This window comes from Triturus cristatus, chromosome 8 (genome assembly GCF_964204655.1).
Source record: "Triturus cristatus chromosome 8, aTriCri1.1, whole genome shotgun sequence".
Classification (NCBI taxonomy): domain Eukaryota; kingdom Metazoa; phylum Chordata; class Amphibia; order Caudata; family Salamandridae; genus Triturus; species Triturus cristatus.
Window position 1 is genome coordinate 1,518,489,860 of NC_140591.1, and position 22,600 is coordinate 1,518,512,459.

Sequence of the window (22,600 nt, forward strand, 5' to 3'; positions counted from 1 at the left end):
ACGCGTCCCGCACGGCGGGAGCCCTGGCCCCCTCTTGTGCGCCTCCTGGCGCATGTGACGCGGTGCGCGGCGTGCGCGCCACAAAGGAAGATGGGGGATGTAGTCCCAGGCTCGCCGACTCAGCAGCAACAGAAGTGTGACCCAACAGTGGTCAGAGTCCCAGGCTCACTGGCTCAGCAGCAACAATGATGTGGCCCAACAGTGATCAGAGTAACGGGCTACACATACTTTTAGCTCCAAACGGTGTTTAACAGATGTGGCAAATAGAGAATACAGCTGATTAAGTACGTTTTTTAAATGATTTGTAGCGCCAATATCTTTCATGACATCATGAACGGCAAGTTCCAGGCGATGTGCTGAGCAGTGCCAGGCTACAATATTGGGAGAGATTCTTTCCTGCAACCTCGTTACAACACCACTGTGTCGGCCAAAACATCTCTGAAGCTCCATCACAGGCAACTGAAACCAGGCATTTGGAGAGAAAGTCCTCACTTATGTTAACTGGATCTTTTTTAGTGCAAATAGTAAATGCTTCACATAGCGGGCATGCCGCTGGTGCGTCGAAGGTGCTCCTAAGGCAAGCCCGTCTGCGCCCGTTTGCGCTTGGACTGCGCCCAGTACCAGACCCCCTGGCCCCTGCGACTGCCACGACACCCGACGCCGCTACGACACCAACACCCTCCACGCACTCAATGTCAGCCAATCTTCCACCTGCTTCCAAGTCGCCCCAAAGCTCCCCCACGGACCCTTCACCTGCCGGACCTGCAGCTTCACCTGCAACTTCACCAGCCAGTGCACACCAGCACGCCATGCCCATCATACCAGAGCAGGCCACAACCATCTCAGATGCATCCTACTCAACACCTGCACAGTCCACAAGCACGCCGTCGAGTTCTGGGACCTTCTCGACTCATCCTCCCCAGACGTCGCCTTCCTGACAGAGACCTGGATGAACGCCTCCTCGGCGCCCGACATAGCCATAGCCATTCCAGACGGCTACAAGATCACCCACATGGACCGAACCAATAAACCAGGAGGAGGAATCGCCATCGTCCACAGGAGCACCCTCAGAATTACTACCAGCACCTAAGACTCCCTCAGCACGGCCGAACACCTACACTTCCAGATTCACATCGATCACAACACCACCCTTAGAGGAACCCTTGTCTACAGACTCCCCGGACCCCAACTGCAGTTCAGGGACTCCATCACCGACATCATCAGCACGCACGCCCTTGCCTCCACAGACTACATCCTCCTCGGAGACCTGAATTTCCACCTCGAGAACGCCAACAACAGCAACTCCATAACCCTGATCGACAACCTCGCCAACTTCAGACTCAAACAGCTCGTCACGACACCCACCCACTCCACTGGTCACACGCTCGACCCCATCTTCTCCGCCACTAACCACGTCACCTTCAGCCACACCACTGAACTCCACTGGACCGACCACCACTGCATCCACTTCTCCTTCGAGAAACACACCGCACACAACCAACCGCAATGAATGGCACACCGCAGCTGGAACAAAGTCACCAAAGACCAGCTAATCACCACCCTCGCCCGAGGCCCTCCATCGACCCCACTGACACCAACGCAGCGGCCCACCACTTCAGGCAATGGATCGACAACTGCGCCAACACCCTCGCCCTGATCAGGAAACCCTCCAACACGAGAGCCGTCTGGTTCAACACTGACCTCCAGATCTCCAAACAAACCTGCCGAAGACTCAATAAGCAGTGGTGCCACGACCACACACCAGACAACCACGCAGCACTCAAGATCGCCAGACGCAAGCACCACCAACTCATCCGAACCACCAAGAGGACCTCCTTCAAGGAACGCATCGACAACAACGCACACAACAGCAAAGAGCTTTTCAACATTGTGAAAGAACTCGCCACCCTCAGCTCCATCTCCAATGACATCCCGCCGTCACAAGAACTCCCTGTCCACCTTTTTCCACCACAGGATCGCAGACATCCACAACAGCTTCCGCATCCAGACGCCGATACCCTTGACTCAATGCCCACCAAACACACCAACCTCCTGCTTTCCTGGAACAACATCAACGACGCAGACACCATCAAAATCACGAACACCATCCACTCCGGCTCACCTTCCGACCCCTGCCCCCACCACATCTTCAACAAGCAAGCTCCATCATCGCACCCCAACTCCGAAAGATCATCAACAGCTCCTTCGAGACCGCCACCTTCCTGGAGAGCTGGAAACACGCCTAGATCAACGCCTTACTCAAGAAACCCAAGGCCGACCCAAAAGACCTCAAGAACTTTCGACCTATCTCCCTGCTCCCGTTCCCGGTGAAAGTCATTGAGAAGACCGCCAACAGACAACTGACCAACTTCCTAGAGGAGAACAACATCCTGGACTCGTCCCAATCCGGCTTCCCCAGCAACCACAGCACCGAAACCGCCCTCATTGCCGCAACCAACAACATAAGGGCCCTGCTGGACAACGGCAAAACCGCGGCCCTCATCCTCCTGGATCTCTCGGCCGCCTTCGACACCATCTGCCACCACACCCTGAGCACACGCCTCCACAACGCAGGGATCCGCGACAAGACCCTGTACTGGATCACCTCCTTCCTCACCGACAGAACCCAAAGAGTACGCCTCCCCCCATTCCGCTCCGAAGTCACCAAGATCACCTGCAGCGTACCCCAAGGATCGTCCCTCAGCCCGACCCTTTTCAACATTTACATGGCACCGCTCGCCAACATCGTCCGATCGCACGACCTCAACATCATCTCGTATGCCAATGACACCCAGCTGATCCTCTCGCTCACCAAGGACCCAGCCACCGCCAAATCCAACCTCCATGAGGAAATGAAAGCCGTCGCAGAGTGGATGAAGACCAGCCGTCTAAAACTGAACTCTGACAAGATGGAAATCCTCATGCTTGGCTCCACCCCCTCTGCATGGGACGACTCCTGGTGGCCAGCTGCGCTGGGAGCTGCACCTACACCCTCCAACCAGGCACGGAACCTGGGGTTCATCCTGGACTCAACGCTCTCTATGACCCAGCAAGTCAACGCTGTCGCCTCCTCCTGCTTCAACACCCTCCACATGCTCCGCAAGATCTACAGATGGATCCCCACCGAAACCAGACGGACAGTCAACCAGGCCCTCGTCTGCAGCAGGCTGGACTACGGCAATGCCCTCTTTGCAGGAACCACGGCCAAACTCCAGAAAATACGGCAAAGCATACAGAACACCTCTGCATGCCTCATCCTCGGAATGTCCCGCCACAGCCACATCGCTGCCCACCTGAGAGACTTGCACTGGCTCCCAGTCAACAAGATGATCACCTTCAAGCTCCTCACCCACGCCCACAAAGCACTCCACAAAGCCGGACCAGCATACCTCACCTTCTACACCCCGAACCGCCAGCTTCGCTCCGCTGACCTCACCCTCGCCACCGTCCCAGGCATCCACCGAACGACCACCGGCGGCAGATCATTCTCTCACCTCGTGGCCAAGACATGGAACACCCTCCCCAACCACCTTCTGGACCTTCTGACCTTCAGAAGACTTCTCAAGACCTGGCTGTTCGACCAGTAGCAGCACTCCACTCCCCACCCCACTAGCGCCTTGAGACCCTCACGGGTGAGTAGCGCACTCTACAAATGCAGTGATTGATTGACTGTCAGCTGACAAATCACTCAGCTCAATGATGCCAACAAAAATATTAGCCAGGGAGTCCATGCCAGGTAGCTGAATTCACATGTACACAATTAAAGAACTTTTCCTATTTAACGCAGTGGCTTTATCTAGTAAAAGACTTACTTTTGGGGAAAGTTCAATAATGTTGGCAAATATCTTCGTCTTCATTTCTGAGGATATGTGGTGTTGTATGTTTGAGCAAGCTACATAGGAGTGCAAAATTCACCCCATATTTCTGTTTCAAAAGCATACGCTGGCCTGTTCTGCTTTGCTTCCTTATAAGCTACACTGAATATTCTGGCTGTTGCTGACATTTGTACAGAATGCTCTTTTTCAGTTACTTGAAATAAAGGATATGTTTGCATTTTCTACGATTTTTAAAGTTGCACATGAACCTTGCTTTGTGCATTTTCTTAGTGCAAAAAACTCTGGGTGAATGTGGTTTAAGTGATAATATGTCAAACTGTTTGCTAGTGCTTGGTGTTTCCTCTGTCTCTGCAGCAATCTCCACAGCATGATGCTGCTCATCTCTAACGGGACTATCTTGTGTCTTTTCTTCTGTATGTGTGATGATAACGCTGCCGCTAGTAGTGGTGTCACTCTCAACTAGTGCCTTCTCTCACACTTCATTGTCTTCGTTGTTCCCTTCATACATTGGAAGTACATGGTCTTTTCTAGCAAGTTTGCTTGCAGGCTCCTCATCATCTTCGGGCTTACATTTTGTGAAGTAGCTTGAAATCTTCTTCTGTCCAGTGTGTGACATTCTAGGGAAGCAAAGTGAAAGAAAACACGCTAGACATGTGCGAAGTGTGATGTCTATTCATCTAAGTAACAGGCACAATTAATATTTGCACCAAAGACATTTCTGCATCTGCACATCTATTACCATGACTGATTGCAAGTACAACCCAAATGGATCCCACTTTGCCTCCCCAAATTCAGGCCTTTTCCAATGCATACCCCTGCCTGCCCTGCAGCGCTCACTCGAAAGGCACACAAAGTCTTTAATATTTGCCTCACCTTTAAGCTTTGGCTTCCGGTATTACTACAAAAGCAGGGTGAGGTGGCAGTGTGCAGAGTTAGTTACACACTGTGATTCACAAAAATTATTAATTAATTGGCACTCAGGGTCGGACTGGGAACCCAAAGCAGCCCTGGCAAGTTTTGTTAGACCAGCCCCCATACGGTGAGTAGCAAGCGAGCGCAGTGAGCTTAACAACTGCTAAAGGTGTTTGGAGGGGATTTCTCCCCTCAAGAACATTTTATAAAAAGAAAGACTAAAATGGTGCACAACACATTTTCCATTACATATTTAGCTATATTAACTTTGAAAACATAGTAAATCATAAACGATAACCTGACATAAACACCCAGGCCAGAAAGCGTGGAAATGTCATACATAAGCACCCATGCCATAAACTGTGGAAATGTCACACATAAGCATCCAGGCCATAAACTGTGGAAATGTCACATATAAGCACCCAGGCCATTTACCGTGGAAATGTCACAGGACAAACATAGCAAATGAGCCTGGCCCATTCCGGCGAAGGTGGTGAGGGTGTGGCTCGGTATGTTGCAGTGGAGCATTTTGAAGACCAATGCTTGCTGAGTGGTGTTTGTGAACTGTATTAACCAAATATTTGCACAATCCTAAACTCACCAACCCCAAGTGTCTCAACTTCCTGCTCTATCCAGTGCTGTGGAAACCTCCATGCTTATCAGCTGATGCTTTGGACAGTTGAGTAGCTACCAGACATGGCTAGTTGTTAATGATATGTGGGCATAGCTCTACGAAGCAGCAGTAACGATTCAAGATGGCTTAACGTAAGACTCTGAAGCAAATAAGTTAATAACATCTGCGCCTAGACAATTCACTTCATATAGTGTTATAACATATGGCTGGTTTAAATATTAGAACCGTAAAATGTGATAACTTTTTTTTATAGTGCTTGCTAAATGTGGACTTTGTCACTTTAAAGCACTGGGTGAAAAACTAAAGCCTGACACCGAATTAAGTGTTATCATGCACTGCATTTATTATGATGCATCGGGGCAAACTGAGTGCCGGGATGTGAGGCAGTGTGCGCCCACCCTCCTCCTGTTTGAAAAGGCTCCCTTTAGCTAATGAGCTGACGAGCTCTGGTTGATGCAACTGCGCCCAGCGAGTGGTACAGAGACCTGAGAAGACTTTGGGCAGCATTTCCTGCACCCCCCAAAAAGAATGTGTTGCTCTCTACTGATGAAGGACAACTATCCTGAAACAAGTGTCTAGAGATACACAGCACTGGCTGCACCAACAAGGGTGAAAAACTAAAGCCTGACACCAAAGTAAGTGTTATCATGCTCTGCATTTATTAAGATGCATCGGGGCAAACTGAGTGCTGGGTTCTGTGGCAGTGTGCGACCATCGTCCTCCCACTGTAAATACTAGGTGCAACTATTCTATGGATCTACTTCAGAAGGATGAATGACTAAGAGTGAAGCATGCAGATTACACAAAAACACACACACACACAGATTCCACAGAGATGGGGAGGTTTTGTTAATCATGAGAGTTATGCTGACTTGTTAACAAAAGGGGAAGCGCTTCTTGTTTTTCAATATTCATTTTGGCCTTAGTCACAGTGAGTAAGTTGTGAAGCTTGAATGAGGAACAAGGTGTTTGACTCATAATACTAGGTGGGAGATTTACTAAGCTTTTGCGCCGTGTTTGCGTCACAAAAGTGACGCAGAACGATGCAAAATCTTTTTTTTTGTAATTTACTTTCCAGCGCTAGACTTGTTTAGCGCTGGAAATAACGTAAAAGTAGTGCAAAGCAGCGCATTGCGCTGCTTCGCGTTACTTTGCGCCATGGGGGCGTACCAAAGGTGGTGCATGGGCGTTCCCATGCAACCACCCAAGGTTTCTCATGCTAAACCCGATTTCTTTCATTTCTCCTTCCTTTTCCGACTTTGCATGCGTGCTGCGCTGTGCAGCACGCATACAAAGTGGGAAAAGCTTTCCCTTGTGTCGAGCATAGTATTCTGTACAGGAAGGGTACCCTTTCTGTACAAAACCTATGCTACACACATGCACACAGCCTAGCGCAAAGGTGTGTGCATGGTGCACGGCAGCTGTAATCAGCGCCGGCGCAAAGGAAAGGGGAGGAGATAGCCATATCTTTGAAGATATGGCTCTGTCCTGCTCCCTCCCTGTCACGCAACACAGCGCAGCCTCGTGGGGGGCTGCGCTGGGTTGCGTGACTTTTTCATAAATCTTCCCCCTGGTGTTATGTTTAGGGGCACTTTCTACAAATGTGCTACGGAACGCTACAGAAATTTTCATGATGACTGTTGTTGCTCATTATGAATGTTTCAACAAAGTTTCTATACAATTCATTAAAAAAAATTATTACAATCCAGAAATTAATAATTTGATACTTAGACTTACATTCCTAATGGAGAACCCCAGTGAGTAAGGTTTTTGGTCTATGTTGCAATGCTTATGCTACTGTTGTACTTGTACCATGAGGCGCCGCGGGGACCAGATTTTACATCCTGCTGCTCGAGTTTAGTTAACTTGTGAGAGCTTGGCAGGCGCTGGGCCACTTGCGGCAAATTATCATAGCCACCACCGGAGCGCCTGTTGATAAGAGAGGTACTGGTAAGACTGACTGATGGGACCGACACTTGCAGCGCAAGTTGCGCTGCAAGTGAAGTTGGTGAGAGAGTGGAGTGCAGCCTAAATAATTAATTTCCTTCAGGCTCTGCTCGGACACGTGGGGCTCCATTCTCCATAAACCGCTTACTCTCACCATTAAAGGGAGCCAAGCAGTGAGGCGAAAGGAAGGTAGGTGGACAGAGTAAGTGCACCGACAGAATCACTTTTCACTGCGATTGCCACTTCAAAGCGAGTCCTGTGAGGAGGACAGGTTGTATAGAGGGGACCGGACTCCTGCCATCGCATCCGGTATGTTCGGTGCCTCCAGGGCTTGGCACTTTGACTTAAGTCAATCTCAGGATGGGGCTGGCGAGATGAGCTGGCCTCCCTCGAAATCAGGAAAACTCTGACTTACCTAGATGTGAAAAGCAGACCCGTGCCTTGGGTCAAGGCCTCAAGGGCACTTTGCAAGCAGCATGTAGGCCTGTATTGGTAAGAGCGAAACTGCAAGCTAGCCCGAGCCTATCCCAGAGATGCCTGTGCTGGCAGGGATTTGTCGCTGAGCTTCCTACAACAGCTGTGTGTTGTAGCTACTACCAGGTGTGTATTTACAAGGGATGATTTTACATCTATGTTCTGGCTTGAACACCTGTGCAGACGTATTTATTTAACATATCAAACTTACACATTTGAAAAAGAAACTTCAATGTGATGACTTTCAGGAGTAAGAATCGGAGGCCTAAAGTATTATAGATATTTTGGACTCTGGTTTCGTTGCAGGCCGCACTAAAGAAATATTTTTGCTCCGGAGCAAAATAGAGTACATTTTTACCATAACCTTGTCTTAAAAATTACAAACATCGCTCGAAGGTGTGGAACAATCATGGACGTGTAACGCCCTGTTTGGCAGCATAATGTAGCGAACGCTTTAATAAATTGTGATGATTCAGCTCAAAACGTATGATTCAGACAATCTCGATGTGCAAAGGGGTGCAATGTCTGATATTTATATGTTTCTCTCATCTTCATTGCTTGATTTGGCTTGCCAGAAAGTGTCATTCATAGTCGTTGAAATGTCACTCATAATTACACTGAATTGACTGAAATTATGAAAATGGCACTCATAGGAATCTGAAACCTTGGCAGCTATGCGGCGGGTGTCAGTATCACCGGGTGAAGGGTGCACTGCAACGAGAGCAAAAGGACTTCACTGCCTGGCAAATTAAACTCTCCACTGCGAGCCCTGCTGCCAAGAAGAGAGCACTTCCTTCCAGGCCCGGCTGTTCCCTATTTACTCATCCCCAGCCTCTGCTGCGAGGTAAACAAGCTGCTTCCTGTGCCAGGGATGGTATCCTGCTGCCAATGTCTTTACTGGCTGTTAAAGGCCCCCTACCCGAGTTGAAGGCCCAACTCACAGGCCTATAAGAGAGAGGGCGGCCCTTTAATAAGTGGTATTGACATACACAGAAGGTTAATAAAGCTGTTAGAGCATTCCGCCCAATGGTAATATGATGTTCTAAAATAAACAGGGAGGAACAATTGGCAAACACCGGAATGTTGGAAACATTGGAATGTTGCAGATCTATACCAGTCATTATTGGTCATCAGCATTCAATTGTCCTACAAGGAGCTCCCAGCATTCCAGTGAGTGGAATTGTATTTTATTAAGTGTAAGATGGGTCAGGAAGAAAAACATTGTATCACATATACAGAAACTTTCAAAATGCCACAGTGGAAAAAGAAATTTGTGGCTGAAGAACCGCTGGGCTTCTGGGAATTAGATACAGGCTTAACTAGCTTTACCTTATGCCCTCTTTCAACTTTCAGCTTCAAAGCACCCGAGCCAGACACAAACCAACACACAGGCAACATGCACAGACAACACGCACAGCCACCTGTACACACTGTTGTGTGTGGGAGGGAAACCTCCACCTCTTTGCACCACGCACCCTTCTCCCTCTTAGAGTCAATCGCTTTGGCTTAGGCAGCATATAACACAGGTATAGCTTTGACAATAAAAGTGCAAGCTTCCCTAACACATAGAACAGTTATACGACAAGAGGAAGCAGTGACAGCAGTGCAAGATTCCCAAGTGTGAATCACAAGCTGTGGCCACCACTGCCATGTGCTGCCATCACCTTATGTGCATTACTTGCGATTGCAAAAGTTAAATGAATAATGCACATTTCATACAAGTTTGTACATTAATACTGCTGCACTAAACAACACTCTAGTCTTCTCTTTGTATACAACTTTGTATACGTAATTGGGGTGGTTTGTCAACCAGAGATTCTTTAAGGCAAGGAAAAAGTGGGCAATTAATCTGGGCCCCACCTCCCAAGGCCCCCCCTTGTATTCTCTCTCTCTCTCTCTCTCTTACTTGCTTCTATTTTTCTCTCTAAATCTCTCCCCCAGCCCCTGTCTACTTCTAACTCTGATTGTCTTTCTCTACCTATCCCTCCCTCAACACCCTGTCTTTCTATATATCTTTCCTTCTCTCCTTGCCCATCTCTTGCTCCATCATCTCTCTCTCGGTATCTGACCTCACACCTCTTTTCCTCTGTCTGTCTCTCTCTGCTTCCCTCCTACCCTTCCACCCTACCCTCTTCTAATGTATTCTTCACCTCACCTCCCTCTTGCTACTATGCTTCTGCCTCTCCATCTTCCCCACCTTTCTCTACGTAACCTCAATCTTTAACTCTGTCTTGTTCTACTTCACAAATCAAATCACTAAATCCTCACCCTTTTCTCAGCTCATTTCTCTATTGCCGTCTCTGACTACTTCCAGATCCATGACACTTTTCTGTACCACCCTCCACCTTTTTGTGCCCCGCTGCCGCTTCATGTATCATGTATATATCCTTTCTTCACTTCACCTTTCTATGTATCTTTAGATTTGTATATACCCCTCTCCTCTCTTTAGCTCAGCTCTCTCAGCCTCACTGCTCTCTCTCAGGCACATCTTTCAATCGAGCCTCTCTCACGATCTCACTTCTCGGCCAGTCTCTGTGCCCATCTCTACCCTCCTCTCTCTACCTCACCTCCCTCTCTGTTCTCCACCCTTCACTTTGCACCACACCGCACTGTCGTCATCATCTTTCTATGTGGCGTCCACTTTCCATCAACCTCACCCCTTTCTCTCAACTGTATACCTCTCTTTACCCCATCTATCTTTACCTGTCTATACCTCACCTCCTAATTTTTCTCACTTCTCTATCTCCACACTCTTTCTCACCATTGTCCCTACCTCATTGCTCTAAGTCACATATCACTCACTTCCTCATTTATTTCTACACAGTCTACTCTCTCTCCCTCTCCTATCCACTCAAATTACATCACCATTCATTGCATACATCACCTCTCCACCATCCCTGTCTACCACTCTTCCCTTCACCTCTCTCACAGTCTTACTTCTTTCTTACTACACCTCTCTACCTCTTTTTTCTGTCCCTCTCTCATCTTTCTGTGCCCCTTTCTCAGTATCAACCCCTCTCCCTTCGTCATTGACACTTATCCCACTATTTCTCCCTCTCTTTATGTACATACATCTGTATATCACCTCTTACTCTCTACCTCTTTACCTCAACCACTCTCTAGCTTTGTTTCACCTTCAGCTCTCTTTCACTACCTCACCTGTGTCTTTTTGCTTCACCTCTTTTCTCACAACATCTTCTCTTTCTGCCCTTCAGCACACTTGCTCTACCTTTCTTTCTACCTCTCTACACCTGACTTATCATTCTCCACCTCACTTCACATTTTAGCTCTTTCTTTTCCTCACCCTGATTACTCTAGCTTGCACCTCTCTATTGTTCTCATACTGCCCACATTCTACCTGCCTTTCACTGCTTCTCTCTGCCTCGAGTGCTCTCTTACTAACCTCTTTCTACTTTAGCTCGCTGTCTAACTCGCCTCTCTTGTACCCTACCGCTCCCTTAAGTTTCTTCGCTATATTTCTTGATGTCTCTCCGTCTAACGGGCATCTCTAGAGGAGGACCAGATAGGACCTGTGAAATAAAGGCGACCGAACTGCTGAGGTGACTCCAGGTCCAAAGCACACGATTCTGCATGCACCTGAAATGTCTGACAATCCTACAGTCTCTTTCCTTCAAACAGCTTTTTATTTTCTCATCCACACATTCTGCTGAAGACATGCGAATGACCCAGGTCCCAGACTAGCTGCATCCTGCATTTTTATATTGATTCGACCGTGCAGTGCTACATCACAAATAAATCCTCAATATAAACAAAAAAACAAATCAACGCCATTAAGGGCATTGTACTTGCACACAGTGGCCGGTGTCGTAGGCATCATTGCTCAGGGCAGGCCTCAGACTCATCACTCTGTAGTTCACTTCACAGTTCACCTCATACATATGAACCACCGAGGGACGAGTGCGAGGCCTGCCCTGAGCAATCATGCCTACGGCGCCGGGCACCGTGTGCAAGTACAATGACCCGGCCAGGACTAGGAGGCTGGAAGGGCAGGGGCTGGGCAGGGCCTTTAACTTAACCCCGGCCCTATTGTGATATAGTCTCAGTTGACCGGCTAGGCCAGGGCCCTGGGCATCCTCGATTCTTCAGCTTGTGGAGCCAGAGCCACGGTGACCATCACACCACGACGCTCAAGTAAAAAAAAAAGCAGCGTTGGTTTGGCAACGACTACTTATTGGTGGTGGGCCACGGGGGAACTGCCTTTATTACTGATAGGCCTGCTGCTGCCTGCCCTCGACGTTGATGAGCTGACCTAAACCACTGATCACTTGTTGGGTGCGGATGTGCCGGCCATGGCATTTTGAAAAACATCTACGCGCACTGCCTGCCGCTCAGCCCCTACCCCCGCAGAACCAAATCCAGCCCAATCAGTGTCCCGCCCACCGGCAACATTGAACTTAGGGCTGCCGCCTAAGGCAAATTTGCAATGCACATCAAGGTTGGATATATGGATATTGGATAAATTATGTTGGGTCCAGTAATGAATCATATGAATCTTTTTATTATTGGCTCTCACAGCTGCAACACTCTTCACCGGGACTCGGGAGACAAACAACACTGTCTGCGCCAAGTCAGTGAAGTGATTATGTTTACTATGCCACAATGCCACATGACGTGCAGACATGTGGTGTAGACCCAGCCCTGATAAGTAAGTGCCGGTGCTAAGCACCGGAAAGCACCGGCACAAATTAAGGACTAAAGCATATTGTTACAATGACATGCCCTAGGTAAAGCGGAGCTGGACTTTAAAGTCAAATGCTTAATCTACTGTTTTGAAGACTAGAGTTGGAATAGTAAATCATACCGATCCAAAGTCCAGCGCTTTCCTTAAGGCATGTCAATGTAATGATATGCGTGGTTAAAGACACATTAATTATAAAGATTGCGTAATAAAAGCATGCATGGTAAAGGCATGCGTTGCTCCAACATACAACCCAAGCAGACCTTTTGCGCGAAGGTGAGCACTGCAGGTGGCATATGTGCCGCACTGTCAGTCTTAACAAAGGCACCTATCTTCCCTCCAGATGGTGCCCAGAAGCCCCTAACATCCTGTGAGTAGACCAGTAAGTAAAAAAATCTAGCTGCTGGGAAAACGAGTAAAAGACTAGCTTGGCCCATTTGAGATGATGACCATGACTGTTGTATTTCTTGCATGATGAAATAACATTCCAAATATCAAAATGCAGTATTGCTTTATAAAAAAAATTAGGTGAAGCATGTACCATCTACTCATTCATCATCAAATCAAACATCTCACCTTTCACCTATGCGCCCCTGTTGCTGTTCGTGTGGAAAAAGCACACAACACAACACGAGGCTAGTCAAGGAGGGAAGTTCTAAACAACCAGTTCGGGTGTATTAACCCCTTGCATGCCCGCCCCTTTCCCCGCCCAGTGCCGCGCCTTCCATTAGCGGGCGGAGTTCATGACGAGCTGGACTCGTCATGGGCACAGCGCCACCGCAGCCCATGACGAGTCCAGCTCGTCATGGGCACTGAAGGGGTTAAACATTCTAAAGAGTAAAATCCACCACACACAAGGACCTGAAGGACTGTTGCGGCAGAGCTGTGTGCACGGTATCTGAAAACATAACTGTCCATACCCTACAGGAACTTGCTTTGGTGTTCCCATTGCGGTGCCTATTTTATAGGCACTGCCGTGGGACTCCCAAAGGACCTCCTGCCAAGCTCATAGTAAGGCCCTTAAACTCTCTGTGCCTAGAAACAATGCATGGTGACTTGTAACTGGTGCTTATGAAATGCGCTCCAGTACCATCTGGTCGAGTTTGCGCTATATAAAAACTGCAGTAAAGTACACAGAGAGGTAAACACAAAGCCTTAACATAAGGAAAGACAAATAGATACCCATTTACTGGCTGAATTGTACAAAGTGACTTTAGATATCCTGGATAAATTGCCACTTCCCTGCTTAAGTTGTGTTTTCTTCATTATAACATATGAAAGAACTTTCCAATATGTGAGTTAAGGAATACCCAAACTCTTGCATTTGATTTAATATACTATAATGTTGCTCTATAATAATCTGGGCCACTTACAGGCTTTGACAATTGTATTGCCTGTTAGTTCACTAATCAAGTGACTTGTAAAGCGCGACTACTCACCCCTATGGGTCTCAAGGCACTGGGGGGGGGGGGGGGGGCTGCTGATCTGTGGAAGGCGCTGTGGTTCAGTCGAAGGGGGGCTGCTGATCCGTGGAAGGCGCTGTGGTTCAGTCGAAGGGGGGACTGCTGATCCGTGGAAGGCGCTGTGGTTCAGTCGAAGGGGGGCTGCTGATCCGTGGAAGGCGCTGTGGTTGAGTCGAAGGGGGGGCTGCTGATCCGTGGAAGGCGCTGTGGTTCAGTCGAAGGGAGGACTGCTGATCCGTGGAAGGCGCTGTGGTTCAGTTGAAGGTGGGCTGCTGATCCGTGGAAGGCGCTGTGGTTCAGTCGAAGAGCCAGCTCTTGAGGTCCTTCCTGAATTGAGGCAGTGACGGCGATTACCAATGGTTCATGTTTAAAGGTATCACTTTGAATAAAGAACTTCTTAGTGCAGTGCGCTGTGTGCTCAGTGCAGTGTGACGTAATAATCTCAAAGATGCAAGAAGAAATAAACTTTTATTTGCTATTTTGTAAAGACGTAATAATATTTTACCTGATGTATGGTCTATGATTTTCATAGCAAACATTTCAGGGCTCTAGGGTCAGAGCTGCACACTCGGCTCAGCTCTCCCTGTCAATTGGTTGGCTTGCCCACCTCCCGATACATGTATCGATCATCTTCACACTGTTCCTACTATAGATTTACAGCACATACATTCTACGTCAGATAACACGCATGCAGTCACCTCCGACGTCTCCAGTCAATACAAGCTTCAATAACTCACTCCGGCCACTCTCCCTTCAGCCAGCTCCTTGAAAGGACCAGCTGGCCACCACCGGTCAGCTTCAACTGGTCTTAATACCAACAGTGATGAATCAAATTAGAACACCCGCGCCCCACCCCAGTTGCCCAGAAAAGTAGGCAGCTGCAGAACCTGCTATGAGGAGTTTGGGGGTGGGGGCTGAGTTGGCCCATGGGTGGGAGCTGAGGTGGCCCACGGGTGGAGGCTGAGGTGGCCCACAGTGGGGGCTGAGATGGACCATGGTGGGGGCTGAGGTGGCCCACGGGTGGGGCTGAGGTGGCCCACAGTGGGGGCTGAGGTGGCCCACGGGTGGGGGCTGAGGTGGCCCACAGTGGGGGCTGAGGTGGCCCACGGTGGGGGCTGAGATGGCCCACGGTGGGGGCTGAGGTGGCCACGGGTGGGGGCTGAGGTGGCCCACGGGTGGGGTCTGAAGTAGCTCACAGAGACCATGCTTTTAATCACAGTTGGATACAAGGGACTTAAGATGCAGAGTCTTAAACCCGCATCGAAGCTCTGAACTGTCACATTCCCACATTGACGTGTGCTCAGCAGACTGTCTCTTCTCTGAGGGACGGGTCTATAATGACACCAAATGAGAGGGCCGAGAGAGCTCTCAGCAGGGGGTGCTTATCATGGCTGCAGCGGGGCACTGGGCGCGTCCAATAGAATATTATAACTTTAGTCAATTTGCCAAGCGTTTCATTGGGTTCAAGGCTTTTTCCGCTGGTGCCTCTCATGAGAGGTTTGTGCTTTCAGTAGGGTGCTGGCCACCCCCTTCCCGCCCCACAGGGGTTTCATGTGTTCTCCTTGAGGTGCTAGAACCTCTCCACAGGATTTTAAATGTTTCCTGTTGGGTTCTTCAAAGTTGTCTCCAAAGGGCATTTGCATGAGGTACTGTATGCTTTCCAATGGGGGTGCTGACTGCCTCCCAAGGCTCTTCTTGGGATACTGACTGCCTGCTAGGGACTTCTTATGTGGTGCTTTCTGCCTGCTAGGGCATTCTGGCTGCTAGGGACTTCTTATGTGCTGCATTCTGCCTGCTAGGGCATTCTGGCTGCTAGGTACTTCTCAAGTGGTACATTCTCCCTGCTAATGGTACGTTCTGCCTGCTAGGGGACTCTCATGTGGTACATTCTGCCTGCTAGGGGACTCTCATGTGGTAAATTCTGCATGCTAGGGGATTCTCATATGGTACATTCTGCCTGCCAGGGACTTCTTATGTGGTACTTTCTGCCTGCTAGGGGCTTCTCATGGGCTGCATACTGCCTGCTAGGGGCTTCTCATGGGCTGCATACTGCCTGCTAGGGCCTTCTCAGGGGCTGCATACTGCCTGATAGGGGCTTCTCAGGGACCGCATACTGCCTGCTAGGGGCTTCTCATGTCATGCTCACTTATTGCCAGCTGCTGACTGTCTTCTAGGGGCTCCACATGGGGTCCTGACTGACTGCCTGCTAGGGGCTAGTAGGAGCTTTACATGGAGTTTTGACTGTCTGCTCGGGGACTCACAGAGGGTACTGCCTGCCTGACAGGGGCTTCACGTAGGGTGCCGACTACCTGATAAGACCTTATAAGGGGGTGTCAGGCACAACGAAAGGTACCAGGGGGGACTGTTCTGGCAGCAGCCAGAGCTCATCACAAGCGGAGGCGGTGGGAAGGCAGGGTAGCACCTGCAGTGAGGCAGCCTGAGTCCTGTAAATGGGCTTCAGGTAGATATTGGAGGCCTCAATATTGTCAACTATAATTAATTCTTTCCAGAAAGCACCTCTAAGGTGCCAAATCTTCAAATGCAAACACTACCTTTCATAGAGTTTGTGGCTAATCTGCATTCTAAAACTTTAAATTGCGGGGGATTCCCATCATGTTCTTACTCTGACTTAACCTTTTTTCACCAGTAATAGGGCTCCGCGAGCACCCGTTTCAGCAGCTTTTAGGAAGAACCTGGTGGCTAAAAAGGAGCACACATTTTTTGCAGATCCAAAACCAAATGTAACAAGCATTAAAAATGCAATAGGTCTCGCCTTTCATTAAGTTAAAGCCATTTGCTTTGCTATACAATACCATTAGCAAAGCAAATGGCTTTAACTTAACCAAAGGCGAGACCTATTGCATTTTCAATGCTTGTTTAGGACTTGTGGTCTGCGTACAGTTCAGGTGGTACCAGTCCCACATGGTCAGTTGTAGAGCTTAACACACAAATGTCAACTCAGGACACAACAGTTTTGCTTGTATGGATCCCTCCCTTTCTAAGCCCCCCCCCCTCTGTTTCTATAATGTTGGTAGTTAGTGTTAGGGGTGGGCACCAATGAAGCTCTGCACACCAAGGGACACATCAACAAGGGCTTTATCTCTGCTTTTTTGGCTTTAAAAGCCAAAAAAGGAGAGATAAAACTAGCACCCTATCAACAACAGGGTGCTAACATGCAAATTTGCATGTTAGCACCCTTTTACTCTACGCTTCCCCTTGCATCTCTAATGAGATGCAAAGGGGGCGTTCCAGAGTAAAATAATAGGAGAAATGTCGCTAAGCGACATTTCTCCTATTATCAAGAATGTCGCTAACCCTGTTAGAGACAAAAAAAGCAGCGCTAACCGCGGTTAACGCTGCTTTGTTACGTCTGGTATTTTTCTGACTTAGCCATGATATCCTATGGAAGGAGGATATCATGGCTAAGTTTGCCTGTCCCTATCAACAAGGTAACGTGAGATTATCGCTGGGTTTCCAGCGATAATCTCATGTTAGCCTGTTAACGTGAGGATTTTTATCGCTATTGAGATAAGCGTTGCTAATAGCACGCTATCTCAGCGATAAAAATTCACGCTAGCCGGCGATAATTATCCTAGCGCTAAGTGCGCTTAGAGATAATTATCGCCGGTTGTTGTTGATATACCCCCAGGTAAGTAGCCACTATAATTATTTATTTATATTCTCTCGGGAGCGCCGGAGCGGTGTTCTGTTTCATTCGGAATCATGGCGCCAAATCACCGATAATGGCCGCCGCCGGACTTCCGCCTACATCACACGCATTGCGCGTGGACGACTAGACTGCTACACCACATCTCCCCCCTTTTACAACAACCCAAAGAAATGGTACAGCCTTACTTGCTGTCCATAACGAACTCTCCAAACCTCCTGGGCAGATTGACTCTTCTGCCACACCGTGTACAATCTCTGAAACCTCACTTGCTCGGGGTGGCATCAGTATGTCCCAGTTTAGGTGCTTCCCCACCGTCCATGCGTCCTGCTTCCCTTCTGCTCTCCGGATCTGTTCCCTCTTGGGTGCTGGTCACCTGTTCTCTCGTCTCCTCTCTCTCCCCTTGCACTGTTCTCGGTGGTGGGTCGCTCCCCTCCTCCTTGGGTCTCTCCGAGTTACCTCTCCTCGGTGAGGTGCTATCTGTCTCCTCTGTGGTGCTACTCAACCCTGCTGAGTTACATCTTGCCATGCGATCTTGAGACCATATTTTCCCGTCGCTGAGGAGCGCTGACCTGGAATATGGTTCCATCACTTGAAGCGGGGGTGTGAATTTACTGTCTCCTTTCTTCTTCTGGATGGGCAGCTTGATCCTCACCCATTCGCCCTTCTCTAATGTGACCTCTTTGGTGGTATGTTGGGCGTCATAGTGCTCTGTGTACACTGCCTGAGCTCTCTCTAAGTACTTGCGCACTACTGCCGGAGACCAGTGGCTTTGCACCGTGAGACGTTTCCATGCCACATTGTCCTTCGTGAAGGGCTCTCTTTCTCGCAGTATTCTGAATGGACTGTATCCTGTGGTGGTAGGGGTAATCCGATACGCCCACATCAGTCTTTTCAGTTCTTTCTCCCAGTTCAGGCCTTGGTTGATCGCCGCCTGGACCGATCCCATGATCACCCGGATAAATCTCTCCGCTAATCCATTTCCTGCCGGGTGATATATTGGTGTATGTCTCACAGCAATGCCATTCCTTTCCATGAAGGCTTCCCATTTAGATGATGTGAACTGCGGGCCATTGTCGCTCAATATTCCTTTGGGGATTCCCTCTCTTATAAAGAGGTCTGTTAAGAAGGCCAATATTGTGTCCGTTTCTGTGTTTTCCGTCACGTCGATCTCTGGCCACTTGGAGTACCGGTCTATGACAACCGTGATATATTTCTGCGTACCTTGAGCATTTTGTATGGGTCCCAGAATGTCTATGGAAATTTCCTCCCATGGGTTTTCCGGAACGTCATATCTACCTAGGGGCGGCCGTAATAACTTCTGGGTCTTGTCCGCATTGCAACACTGCTCGCACGCCCTTACATGCCTCTCTTTCATCACGTCCATCCCGGGCCACCAGTAGTCTTCCTTTGCCCTCCATTTGGTTTTTACGATACCCAAATGTCCTTCATGTGTGATGGCTACGATGTGATTCCTCAGGGAGTAGGGAGGGATTACTTTGGTACCCCTTAACAAGAACCAGGGTTTGTCCCCTATCGACAGTTCTTCCCGGATTTCCCAGTACTGTTTTAATTCCTCCTCCAAAAATCTCTTGTCCGGCCATCCATTCGTCACATATGCTTTTACTGCGTTTAGTCTCACGTCTTTGTCATATTCATTTTCCCATTCCAGGGCGCATATGGCTCTTTCCGGGTCCCCCGTGAGGGCAACTGCGTACTCCTCCCATCCTCCTTCTCCTTGGTCTTCCGCACTCTCTTTGGATGCAGCTCTACTCAAAAAGTCTGCTACCTTGTTCTTGTGTCCTGGTAGGTACTCCACAGTATACACATAGTCAAGGAGTCTCAGGGTCATTTTTGCAATCCGTGGAGTGGCATGTTCATGCCCGCTTGACGTGAGGACCTTCACCAAGGGTTTGTGGTCCATGCGCAGGAGGAACTTTCCTCCCCACAGGAACTGCCGGAATCTCTCTATTGCCCACACAGCTGCTAGCATCTCTTTTTCAATGACACTGAATTTGTGTTCATTGGGGGCCAATGCTCTGGAGGCGAAGCTGATTGTGGTGGTCACTCCCGCTGTGGATTGTTGCGTGAGCACTGCCCCTAAACCTCGATCGCTGGCATCCGTGGTTAGTATGGTCTGCGCTTCGGGGTTGAATCCGTGTATAGGCATAGCGTCGCTGATGTTGTGTTTCATGTCCTCGAACTCCTGTTGTTCCCTTTCCGTCCACTGGAATGCAGATTTGTCCTTCAAAAGTAAACGCATGTTATGGGTCTTGGACGCAAAGTGTGGAACAAACTTACTATAAAACTCTGCCATCCCCAAGAAGGTCCTGATGTCTTCGCTGTTCTTGGGTGTGGGAGCATCTCTGATTGCTGTGACATTGGATGCTTTGGGTTCAATGCCATGTTGACTTATCTCGTGCCCCAAATACGTGACTTTGCCCACTCATTTGTCCCATTGGGCGGTGAGTCAGTTTTGCATCAGTATGGTGAGTACCTCCTTTAATTTCACATTATGGTCCTCCCTGGATGTTCCCATCACCAATATGTCGTCCTGGAAATATTGTATTCCTTCTTTCTTGTGGAACAACCTGTGCATTAATTTTTGAAACACAGCGGCCGCGGAGGCTAGTCCGAAGGGCATCCTTAAGAATTTGTAGCATCCGAATGGCGTGATAAATGACGTCAGGTGGTTGCAGGATTGATGCAAAGCAATCTGGTGGTAAGCTGATGTCAGGTCGATCGTGGAGAACCATTTTGCTCCTTGGGTTTTTGCCAGCATTCTGTTGATCCTGGGAAGGGGGAACTTATCCACCACGATGTTTTTGTTCAGTTCTCTTAAGTCGACGCACAACCTCACTTTACCATTTGGCTTCTGCGCCACCACCAAGGGCGCCAGCCATTCCGCGTTGTCGATCGCTTCTATCACGCCGTTATCTTCTAGCCTCTGCAACTCTTCCTGTACAGCCGTCCTGGTCCTGAATGGTATGTTCCGTGCTTTGTGAGACACCGGTTGGGCCCCTTCTCTCAATTGGATCCTATGCGTGAACTTCGCCATGCGTCCTATGGACTCTCTGAAGACTTCCGGAAACTCTTCCTTCCATCGCTGTGCTGCATACTCTGGTCCCTCTTCTGTCATGAGGACTTGCGTGTGTCCTCCTGGGTTCAACTTCATTCCCAGGGCTCCTTGATCCTTCCAGCCCAGTACCGACGGTCCCTTTTCAGCCACGTACAATTTCCCATTGCACGTCCTCCCCCTGAACTCGAAGGACAAGGGACAAAACCCCACCATTGGGATAGGTTCAGAGGTGAGTTAAATTTGTGTTGCCTGACTATTCCGATGTCACGTGTCATATTGTTCATGCCTTACAGCGAGGCACGTGCTCTCCTGGGTCAACTGTACTATTCAGCCTGTGTAGCACCTCCGTATAGTTTAGCTAGGAAGTGTCATTCTGGTTCAGGCCTACAGTTCAGCCAGCACATGTCATCGCAGATTATCGCGCAGCATTTGGCACATCCTTCCTCTGCGAGTCCTCTGCCAAACCTCCCGCAGATGTTGATAAATCGTGCTGCTCGCGTTGCCTTACATTGCTTGGGGGGTATTGTTTGTTTTTCCCACTGCTGTTGAACTGTTGGGGATAATAGCATTACGCTAAGGGAGTTTAACTGTATGTGAATAAATCAAGTGCGTGTGGGGAGGACAGGGAGGTGGGACCCGAAAGTCCCGCCTACCCTCGCGCCTCAACTTCGAGAACTACTCTGACTGACACAGCGTCCCGTGGCGGAGGCAGGGATGCTGGTCCACTACGCGGGGGAACTGCAGGATATTAAAAAATTGAGGGGCTTTAAAAAGCAGAGGGAGATGGGGCACGCGCAGCTGTATAATTAATAAGATATAACCTAGGTGAAGTGAAATAGATCTAAAATTAATTAGATCAAAAGGGGTGACGGAATGCAAGCAACAACTCACATTGAAAAAAAGACAGAAGAAATTAAGAAATGTGGGATGGAAGAGGGTTTGAACCACAGAAGGACGGAGAGAGAGCAAGGGAAGTTTTAAAACGGTCATTATCGATAAAGAGCTCCATGAGATGAATGTAGAGATGAAACAAGTAACAAAGGGGAGATGGAAGAGGGAAAGGAAGAGTGGATTTGAGGTACGGTAGAAAGGAAGGAGGGTGGACGGAGTAATCGGGCTATTGGAAGGAAACAGAAAAGATAAAACAGAGGGAACATAAAATGAGAGAGGGTCTGGTGGAGAGGAAAGGCAGGCGAGTAAGTAATAGATGTGGGATGGGGAGCTCAAAGGGGAAATTAAGTGAGAAGGGAAGGTATAACTCAGACATAAAAAATAATGAAAGAGAGGAAGAGAAAGGGGGCAAAGGAAAAGAAGGCAAGTGAACAAATGCATGAATAACAGAAAGACAGTTGAGGGTAACATCACATGAAAGAAAACAAGAAACGCGAAAGTAGACTGCATGCGCGAAAGTGAGTGATCGCGGCTGTACATAATGCAAGCTTGTCGCCAGCCAGCAACACTTTCAAAACTCACATACTAAATGTCTCTCCGAGCAGCGCATGCGCGCTGACTCAGCAAGACCTAAAAAGTCTTCGAGCCTGCTTGGGCCTGAAATAAAGACAGAAAGACAGCTTTAGTTGATTGTACAGAGCTGGCTTCTGTTTACAAATGATGGTTGTAGTGTGACCTATGAGGGAAGAGTTGAAAGGCCCTGACAAGCAGCCTGGTCCTGTTAGGGTGAAGCTGATGCTGCTGGTATGTTGTCCAATGTTGATAGAGGTATGTGAGTATAACAGAGTGTGCTTAATACAGCATTTATATATGCACCTGATGGAAGAACAGTAGGATACGTTGCGTGTTAGCCCCTCCACGGTGCACTCTGAGGGACTATGCTGATGCCAACAGTATGTGAGTTTATTGGGTCTAAACAAAAAGTGGTGTAGGCACAA